The 9,710-nt window shown below is 42.3% G+C and overlaps 1 long non-coding RNA gene across 12 annotated transcripts; it reads right to left on the minus strand.

Moving 5' to 3' along the window:
* Positions 1 to 256: 256 nt before the first annotated feature.
* On the minus strand, positions 257 to 7,318 carry LOC124680357. Of its 12 annotated transcripts, none has more exons than XR_006995498.1 (11): positions 6,839 to 7,301; positions 6,546 to 6,677; positions 6,343 to 6,447; positions 6,102 to 6,230; positions 5,393 to 5,942; positions 5,217 to 5,284; positions 4,049 to 5,106; positions 2,946 to 3,967; positions 1,724 to 2,850; positions 979 to 1,024; positions 257 to 496 (listed from the first exon to the last, which is right to left on the minus strand). It is a non-coding gene; the product is annotated as an uncharacterized LOC124680357 (long non-coding RNA). The 12 variants fall into 12 exon arrangements; XR_006995501.1 differs by lacking the exon at positions 257 to 496 and having other exon boundaries at positions 515 to 1,024; positions 1,724 to 1,822; positions 2,451 to 2,850; XR_006995496.1 differs by lacking the exon at positions 257 to 496 and having other exon boundaries at positions 516 to 1,024; positions 6,839 to 7,199; positions 7,264 to 7,318.
* Positions 7,319 to 9,710: the final 2,392 nt, after the last annotated feature.

Below are 9,710 nucleotides of genomic sequence, written 5' to 3' on the forward strand. Positions count from 1 at the left end.
GGCGCTGGTGGAATGGACGACCCAGATCAATGTGCCCCTCTCAGATGGCCTGGTTGGCCGGGTCATCTAGGAGCTTTTATAGGAGAAATGTACGATGTGCTTTCTCAACAGCTCTAGCTGGTGGGTGTGGATCTAGGGGCTGCACTGGTATTCTAGATGAAACGGCTAGAATCAAGATGCAGTACTTTCAGAAGTGCACCGAAGGACACCACACGGAGCCTCTGGACAATTGTGATGGCTGATTATAAAGCGACTATGAGGATTCATCCAAATATCTATGCCGGAACTTTAAATCATATTTTGACAGGCTAGAACAATTGTTGGAAACCTTCCAAAACACGCTGGAGATTCCGCGCCGTTCTGACAGACACCAGGTAAGTGTCTTTCAGAGATGACCCGGTGCGCCCCGGCGCACAGGCAAAAGCAAGATAGCACGTAGCCATAAGTTTTAATCGGTTAATGATAGGTCTTTGAGACCCCTTCAACCTGTTGCTCCCTGGTGCAAATGGCAAAAGAAAAGCAATATTCAAGCCGTGTGTAAAGTCACAGAACCTAATTATGGGCAATTGAACCAAACAAAAGCCGCAATAAAGTTACAAAATCACAAAGCGAACACCTTCTTAGCATCCAGATGCACGGTGACCATCTGCACTAACACATTACCGCAAGTTAGATATGAAACCACTGAAATACAACTTCAAAAATGAAACAAATTACATACTGATATAGTCAAGTTCCCTCTTTTTTAGAGATATTTTTACAAAACCAACTGATACAGAGTCAGCAACGCTCTCAAGCTGCTGGCTCCCATAGTATTTGCATATAAACTATGCAGCCAACTGTGGGGCAAAATGAACACCTTGAAAATAATCAACAGCTGAAAGACTTGGCACCACTCCAAGCTCACCTCCTAAGTGGGTATATCAGGAACCGGGAATCAAAATTTTCAATTTGAACATGGAGCATTTCCCAGCTCACCAGTCTTCATCCCGTGGAGATGGGTTTCCGTTCTCTTTGCAGTGCCCTGCTTGATATTTGATGAGAAAAAAATATACATGAATCTGAAAATGGTTTTGAAACTGGAACTAAAAAAGATGCACGGGACTGCATGATAATTCATTGCCTATATTCTCGAAAACATAATTCATTGCCTGAGCTGATGCATTTTTTATACGGTAGTGGCTGTTAAATTATTCTGAGTAATTGTAGAGGGGTATTTCCTCTTTTCTTATTAAATGCATTACCGAGCAAGAGATTTTACTGACAAAGAAAAGCAGAGACTTGACTCACAAGTTATCATGACAATGCAACTACTTGAAAGGCAATGTAAACCTTCTTGGTTAGATAACCATAATACTGGAAAATACTACATATATGCTAAATAGTACAAAACTTGCAGAATGCAAAATAATAAACCACCATAACCTCTCGTCGCCATACAAATGTAGAAACTAAGTTACTTGGCACATCCTAAACGTGATCCCCGAAAACAATAATGAGAACACACAAATGCACGAATAGAGTGGTCGCCATGACAGCAGCCATAATATCCCTGCTATATCCCCTGTGTTGCTTCTTCCCATGGTGCTAAATCACACACACCCCTGCCCTCCCATATCCCATCACATACCCAACAAGATTAATTGATACCGTAGTTTTATTCATCAATTAGAGTGGGAAGTAAAAAAGTTTAAGCAGCAATGGTGAGTGTAACAAATCATACCCGATCGAGTGCCATGAAGACACTACAAGAACATGACCGCCACTTCAGTTTGAAGGTAATTTCAAAATCAGCATCCACTACTACCTCAGAGCTGCCTAGCTGCTTCAACAATCCATAATTAGATGTGCTCAGAAAGGTTGCAACTTATAGAAATGACCAGTCCAAGATATATACTCTTTCCTATTTGTAGTTAGGATTAAAAAAAGATTGCAAATAATTGTCATGGTATTTAAGGTGTATCTGAACTGGATAGATTTTGAGATAGGAAGAAATACAGTAGTAGTAGGTCCTCAGAAACAACAAAGTCCAGCTTCGCATTTGCTACAAAGAGCATAATCCACGGAAGAAGCATCAGCAAGAAAAGGTATCACAACTTATTATAAGGGATGGTGATGACATAAGCAAGAAAAGCATCAGAACTCATGGTTTCCCAAATCGACAATAAGCAATCCATTTGTTAATATTTTGTTGCATACATGCAGAAAACACCGCTTGCCCACCCCTGGTTTTTCAAAACTCTTGTCATAAACTGCATGAACTAACATGCCTACTTTGTCTACAAAGTAAAATACACATATTCCTGCTATAAGATTATCTCCACAATTAGTAAATCCATACAACATTCTAATTTTCTAAGATCTGAGCTGAAAAAACAATGCTTTGATAGCGGACAGATGGTTATGAGTTGTGCAAATACAATATCACCATCAACTGATGCATTACAAACCTTGTAGAAACATATGCTCGTGATCTTATATGATTAGCACAACACGTGAAGACCAACAAAAAATTGCCCAAACTTTGCCCTAAAAAATATTCAGTATAGCTTGGATACATAAAAAACCAATCTTGTTCAGTATATAGCGAGGGGAATCACCTATTGCCAAAAAATAACCCATCAATGAATTATCCTATGAAAACAAAGCAAAATAGTAAAACAAATAAATTACTATCAATATCTCAGTTAACAATACAAGTAGTTACACAGGTCCTTAATACATTTCTGACTGAGCAAACCTTCATGGCGGTGGGCTTGGTCTGGAGAATGAATGAGGCAGTGGATAATGCCCAAACCGGCCTCACGCAGACTACCTCGATACCCAGCAGCGCTGCAGCAAACCCTCTGCCTGTGAGAAAAGCCAAGGAACATACATAAATGAATGGACAAATAGAGAAGGCTCTCGTGTTGGCAAAATTTGCTGATACATCAAGGCTGCCATACCATGAGGGTTGCGCTGTTACAAAGACGAAGGGCCTGCACACCGAGTATTTCCTGCAAGCTTCCATCTGAAAACTCAGTTATGGTGGCACCTTAGCTTTTCAAATCAGATTCCATGTATCTGTCCCCATTCGGTTCACTGCTCTGCCTCCCTCTAGCACATAATATGATCAAAATAGAATTAGTAAATGATTGGTAGTGGTATTAACATTTATATTTCAAGGTTTTAAAGGCACTAATACGTCCTAAGATGCTCTACCGCCGGTATGACGTTTAAGCACCTAAGGGGGGCAATTCCAAGGTGCTGAAAGGGCGCTTTACCACCTAAGCAACCCCTTAACACCATAGTATGTTTGATGTCTGATTTGCACGAATGAAGAAAAGTAATCCTAAGTATATGACCGGTAACATGGTAACATAAAAAAAAGACATGATACTGGCAATTCCTTTCATAGCAAAACTGAGAAGACTGCATTATAAGTTCCTGTACAATCAGCAAGATGCATAAACTGTCAATAAATAACAATCATAGAAAAACAAACGATTAATGGGTAGTAAAAGTAAATGGATGAAATGGAAGTTAATGTGCATGTACTACAGCCGGTATCATGCCATGCTGCATTTACAATGTCCATGACACTGGAGTGTCCCAAACGGTGATCGCCCTTCATCAACAGCTTGCCAACAAGTTCTCTTTCCGCCTTGAAAAAAACAAAAAATGGAAGTGAAAAAACTAAGAAAGATTTAGAGTTGCTCAATCTGCTAAATGCAGTATATATAGGCTGTAGAACTGTAAATGAAAATGACAGGTGTGACAAGGGAGAGGGGTACCCTCCGTGTATTCTTAAGCAGAAGGTGAGAGAGCACTTGTTTATTTGTCCAACAGGAACCATTTCTAAAACAATACCGTGAGAAGAGGAGTCATTTGCAATGGAGCGAGCGAAAACATGATGTACATAGCAGATATTTGCCCCTGTTCTGACAGTGCCAACACTCCCAACCTGCAGAGTTCATAATTTTTTTTGCTGCAATAATATAGGGCAAAAATTATTACTATCACACATAAGCTCTGTAACTACATTGTCGTAATTCAAAAGATGACATACATCAGGTGTAAGAGTAGAATTGCCTGATTCATACTCCATAGCTTCACTGAACCATCATCACTCCAGTTACCCGAAAGAGGGGTAAAAGTTCAGAAATTTCAGTTTCAGATAGAAATTATCACATCAGCTAGGCACCATGGCACATGTCAATGTAAACCCCAATTTTGATGTTCCCTAGTTACCTACATATATCTTCTTTAACAACGTCATTTTAATATTTGGCATGCATGCCATTTGCGAGCTGAAGACATGAGGACTTACATCTGACAATTTCCTATTAGCCTAGCTTTTCAACAGTTTCCTATCATCCTTACATGCTGCCAGATGACCCGTAGAGTAACACGGACAACCTTTGCAGGCAAAAGCTCTGTACAAAATCACTATAACTAACTCTAAATATTGAGGGCATTCAAGGTATTTTTTAGGTTCTTAATCATACAAAATCTTAATAAAGAGCTCTCAAAGCATTTAAAACCGAACCATAATGGATAGAAAGCATGATTGAAATCCAAATTGTTAAGCTGTACTTATGGATTTGAACCTCTGTAGCTAGCAGAATCATGCTTGGAGACAGGAACAACTTCAAAAGGACCCCCACCATGATTAAGCATAACAGATTCACACTACAAATTTAATTTTACAAATGAAAATGACACGGAACTTTTTGTTTCAAATATGTTGTTAGCTGAAAGAGTAAACGTCATTCTCCAGATGGAGTAACGATACTAATAAGAACATCATAAGAAGACCCATTTTATCGTAATAATTGATACTGCAGGAGCGAACAAACTCTTTATTAGTCAGGGATACAACTACAAACAAATACGGTAATTTATTTTTGTGAACTAATCTACTGCACACTGTCAAGTAATTTATTTTCCTGAACTGAGATTTATTTGAAGGAAACGGAGGTATCAAATATATATGGATATTCCACAAATGCAAGTATTTTTGCTCCTAGTGCTTTATGAAACAAGAGGAGTTCAGATCTTAGAATGAAGAAAAGCTGCACACATGTTGGCCTTCTTGATAAAACTTTCTTCTCTTATTGCACAGACCTGCACACATCAAAAAAACATCATTTGGAAATTAAAAGAAAGATTGCTAGAGGGCAGGGTTGTCAAGCACACAGCTTAAAAAATTACAAACAAAGATTTTAATATCTTACAGCAGCTTGCATTGGGTTCAGACCATCATTGCACGATACCATCAGAAAACCACTGTTCCCATAAATTCCTAGAAGATGGTGAGAACAATAAACCATTATCACAAGACCTATTTACTAATGAGTCTGATACTACTACTGAGAAGAGATCAAACATTACCCAAGTCAAATCAATTTACCTAATTACTAATACTTGAGGATAATAAACTGGGGAAGGTGAACAAGACATGAGCACGTGCAAGAATACCAGCTCGATGCGTGTTCCCCATCCGCTTTATTGTGGGTGAGGTGAGGAGGGTAATGAAGCACCATTCTGTAAATGTATGTATTTTTAATGAGGTTGAATGTTGTATCTCATCTCATAAATCAAAACTCTGCAACAAAAAATTATTTGAGTGCTTGAACCCGACAATGGAAAACCTAAAGCATCGACAATACTTCTGGCACAACTAAATACGAAGTACAAAGAAATATCAAACAGCATTGAGCAATTATCAGAAATAAAAATATAACCTAACTAACTTATAGCAAACACTCTGCAGTATTTATTCTCGATTGATTTAAACAAGAAGAGCAATACCATTGTTTAGTACCAAACTGAACTAAATACAAAATTATAGATGGCAAATTTGCCCTCCTCCAACACAACAGTTTTGGTGAGTATTGGTCGCCTTCTTCCTCCAAATAACCTTCCTGAGACTATTCCCTTTGCTCAAATCCATGACAAAGCTGCAAAAACAGCAGCAAATCATCTTAAACATCAACAATTTTAATGAGCTGAATAATAGTTACAGCAATATTATTACAACAGCGTTGGTAATCATTGGGTACAAAAACTTGAGATTTGATACTGGAAGCATTCAAGATTCAGAGCTATTCAGAACTTACGCCGGTGCGGGCATCCTTTTGATGAAGCCCAGGACAATCTGGAAGCTCCAAATAAGCTCGCCTCAAGAACCACTGAACCAGTGCCTTGCGAACCGACAAGCCCTTGAAGCTCTTCACCTTTAGACCAACCTACTCAACACAGGGAAAAGTTAAACCTCAAAAGCATCAGTTGGTGGTTGCAAAATTTACCACTACACTAACAACATCAAATCAGCAAGATTACAGCAGAAGTAAAACCGACCTACATCTCATAAAAATACCACAAGCCAGCCGCCATGTGCACCCATTCTCTTCATATCCATGCTCCTCAACCAGTAGGACTCGTACCCAGCTTCTAGTTTTCCACCTCCCAAGAAACAAACCTCAGTCCAAACTCTTCCACTTATGAAATCAGGAAACAGAGACACAATTAAACCAAATAAAAGACAAGAAGAGGTAACTGACCTGGGGCTCTTGACCATGTTTCTAGCCATGGAAACTTCAGGGCCCGTCCAGCTCCTTCTCAGATGCAAGAGATCTTTGACAGAGAATTGAGCACTCCATAACGGTGCACAACAAAAGAGAGGGAGACGGACCCTAGAAGCGAAATAAAACAAAATTAATCAAGGAAGTAATCTACTTGACATAAAACCCTATAAGTAAAATAGAACCAGAATGAGGAGCTCACAGGTGTAGCGTTTAGCTATGAACCAGAATGAGGAGCTCTACTATTTTCTCGGTGAGTTCATGTTACTTACCCATGTGCATAGCACTGCCTTTCCCCACACTGCAAATCAAATCACTCCAGGTCTGAACAGCCGCAGAACCTTCATGGTTCGCTCTTCGTCGACTTGGACAGCCACTTGACCTCGTCGCCACCGTCAAATTTTCACTGTAGGCTTCAAAAAAAGGGTTCGGTTATTTCAGAGGAGAGGGGGGAGAGAGCACATACCTAGGCCTGTAGGCTGTAGCACAAGGGCGCCACAAGCTCCAAGCAGGTCACCATCTCCCGGCCGTCCTCCCCATCTGCCATGTGCTGTTGAAGACCAGGAGGAGAGAGAGCGGGAGATCCGGATCTTGGCCGGAATGGAAGTGAGAAGACGAGATGGATGGAGCGACCTGGGACAGGAGAGATGAGAGAGAGATAGAGAGGAAGGGACAAAGAGAGGAGAGAGAGGCAAACCTCTTTCTGCCGCCTGCCGACCGTCCGGCAGGCCTCCATCGTCCCTTGGATCAGGCTGCTCGCGCCCGAGCGCGCACTCCTTGCCGCTGCTCCGCCACGTCGAGTCCCCCATCGCTCGGGGCGCTGCCGGCCACTACCGCTTCCGCGTCCAGCTGCCGCCGTCGCTGGCAGCGCGCTCCCCACCGCTGCTGCCTGCTGCCGCGCTGCCTCCTCCCGCCCGACCTCGGCCACGCGCCCCTCCTCCTTCGGTCTGCCGCGGCCAGCACAGCCGCCGCTGCCTCGACCTCAACCTCCTGCGCTTCACATGACCAATACGGAGAGAGAGAAAAGAGACGAGGTGCCACCGCCCATCCTTGCCCTGCTCGCCACCGACCCGTTCTTGCCCTTGCCGCCGGCCCGTTCTGTTCCGGCCGCCGCCACCGTCGGGGCTCCCGCAGCCAGGAGGCGGCTGATTGGGAGGAAGCCAGGAGGCGGCTGATTGGGGTGGAGAGAGGGGGCGGGGCTTGGGAGAGGAGAGGGTCAATCTCGATCTAGGTTTTCACGGCTCAACAGACCAACGGATGAAACGAGCGATGCGGACGAGCGCTGATGGCTGCCTCCGACTGCCAGACCCCGCACACACATGGTCCCACATGTCATAGACTTGCTTGGAAGACAAAGGAGTGAGAAAAAAATCACCACATCCGACGGTCAGAGTGGAAAGCGGGTGGGCAGTTTTACTGTCGCAGTGGAAACGTGCGGACACGATCGATTTGCCCCCTTTGGATGGCCTGGTTGGCCGGGTCATCTAGGAGCTTTTATAGGAGAAATGTGCTCGATCTGCTGCCTAGGTACACACACATAGATACGAGGCATGACGCAGTCAGTTGCTTGCGTCATGTTGTTCGAGGTCGACACATAGTTAGATGTGGTACACACAGGCTACGCAGCACAGCAGATGTTGAACGTGTCAGACATCCGGATCAAAAATGTATCTATGTCATACATATGTAGACGTCCATGCCGCTCACTCTATAATATATACTCTTTCGTATGAGATCGTACGTACGCACCAGTATGTAGTACGTCCAAAGTGTTGTCGATGCGAGCAAGCCCCATACAATGCCAGTCTTGGATGTGTATGCGCAGCAGTAACTTACAACAGCGTACGATTTGCAGGCATGCACACTACTATACTTACACCCATTTTTTTCCACGATTTGTCAAGATTTAGTGGTGTCTCTTCTATCCAAGGATTTTAAAAGGTTAGCAACTTCATTCTTTTATTTGTCATTGCGAGTTTAGCTTATTTCATGCTCTAAAAAGTAGAGAGAATTGTGGGTTTTAGTGTGGGTAATTATGTGGAAGTTTATTTGATTTATATGCAATTTAAGTTTAAATTAACTTCTTAGTTTGCATATGTGTAGATGTGGTTTACTTAGCAATTGATCAAAATGAGTATGGAGTAGAAACTTTTTAAATCGGTGCATAGTTTTTTTATTTTGCAATAGTAACATTTATAGCCATATAATTGTTTCGTTTTTTCATTCCATGTGTTGTAAGTATGAGGCATGTTCTTGATTGTGCAATGGCTGATGATTATAGTACCATCTAATGAGAAAGGGTGTCATAAACATTGGGGTGGAGATAGTATGTGTTGATAAAATGAACGTGTAGTTCATACTTTAATTATGTATTTGATTTCTAATGTTTTTAGTTAGTAGTATGTTGCATAAGAAAGACACAAAGATGCCTTGGGGCGCCTTTCGGCATGAATAAACGGTGACGGGGCACTGTCAGCCACCGAAGGGCCACTGGGTTGAACTCCATCTTTGCATCGCAAGAACAACTTTAAATCCCTTCAGCACAGCTCAAGAACAAAGACTAGGGGTTGACATCTTCTTCACATCAGCCTCTATGACAACCAAAAGAAGAAAGGCAAGCATCCGAATCTACCAGATATGTGCAACCAGCAAGCTTATTAGAAGAGCTTTGGCTCGATCCTTCCTTAGACAGCACCATCCACCATGGACGGTCGCCGAGGAGGAATGACGACCGACTCTCGCAAGCGACCGGAAACAGCTCGAGAATGGTCACCTGATCCGAGGATACAGATCTCTAAACTCTGAAGAGCATGCATGTATGTATGAAGGTGAGTTCCCGGAAAAACCCGTTCCACGCGTATGAGAATATTGTGTTCAACACATATGTAGAGTGATTAATGGTTGCGCTGATGCTTTAGATAGGCTAAGCTAGATCTGGCGATGACCATTTTTTTGGGGTTGCAATCCTAGCGCAAGTTAGAGAGCTTGTAATACATGACTATAAACTCGTTTTGTTCCAGTGATCTCTAACACTAGTGGAAAAGAGGGATTTAGTTCCGGTTTATTTGAGCCTTTAGTCTTATAGTTGCACAATCAGGACTGCGCAATTGGAACTAAAGGCCTCCCCATTTCAACCGAGACTAA

The sequence above is a fragment of the Lolium rigidum genome, unplaced genomic scaffold, assembly GCF_022539505.1.
Source record: "Lolium rigidum isolate FL_2022 unplaced genomic scaffold, APGP_CSIRO_Lrig_0.1 contig_13455_1, whole genome shotgun sequence".
Classification (NCBI taxonomy): Eukaryota; Viridiplantae; Streptophyta; class Magnoliopsida; order Poales; family Poaceae; genus Lolium; species Lolium rigidum.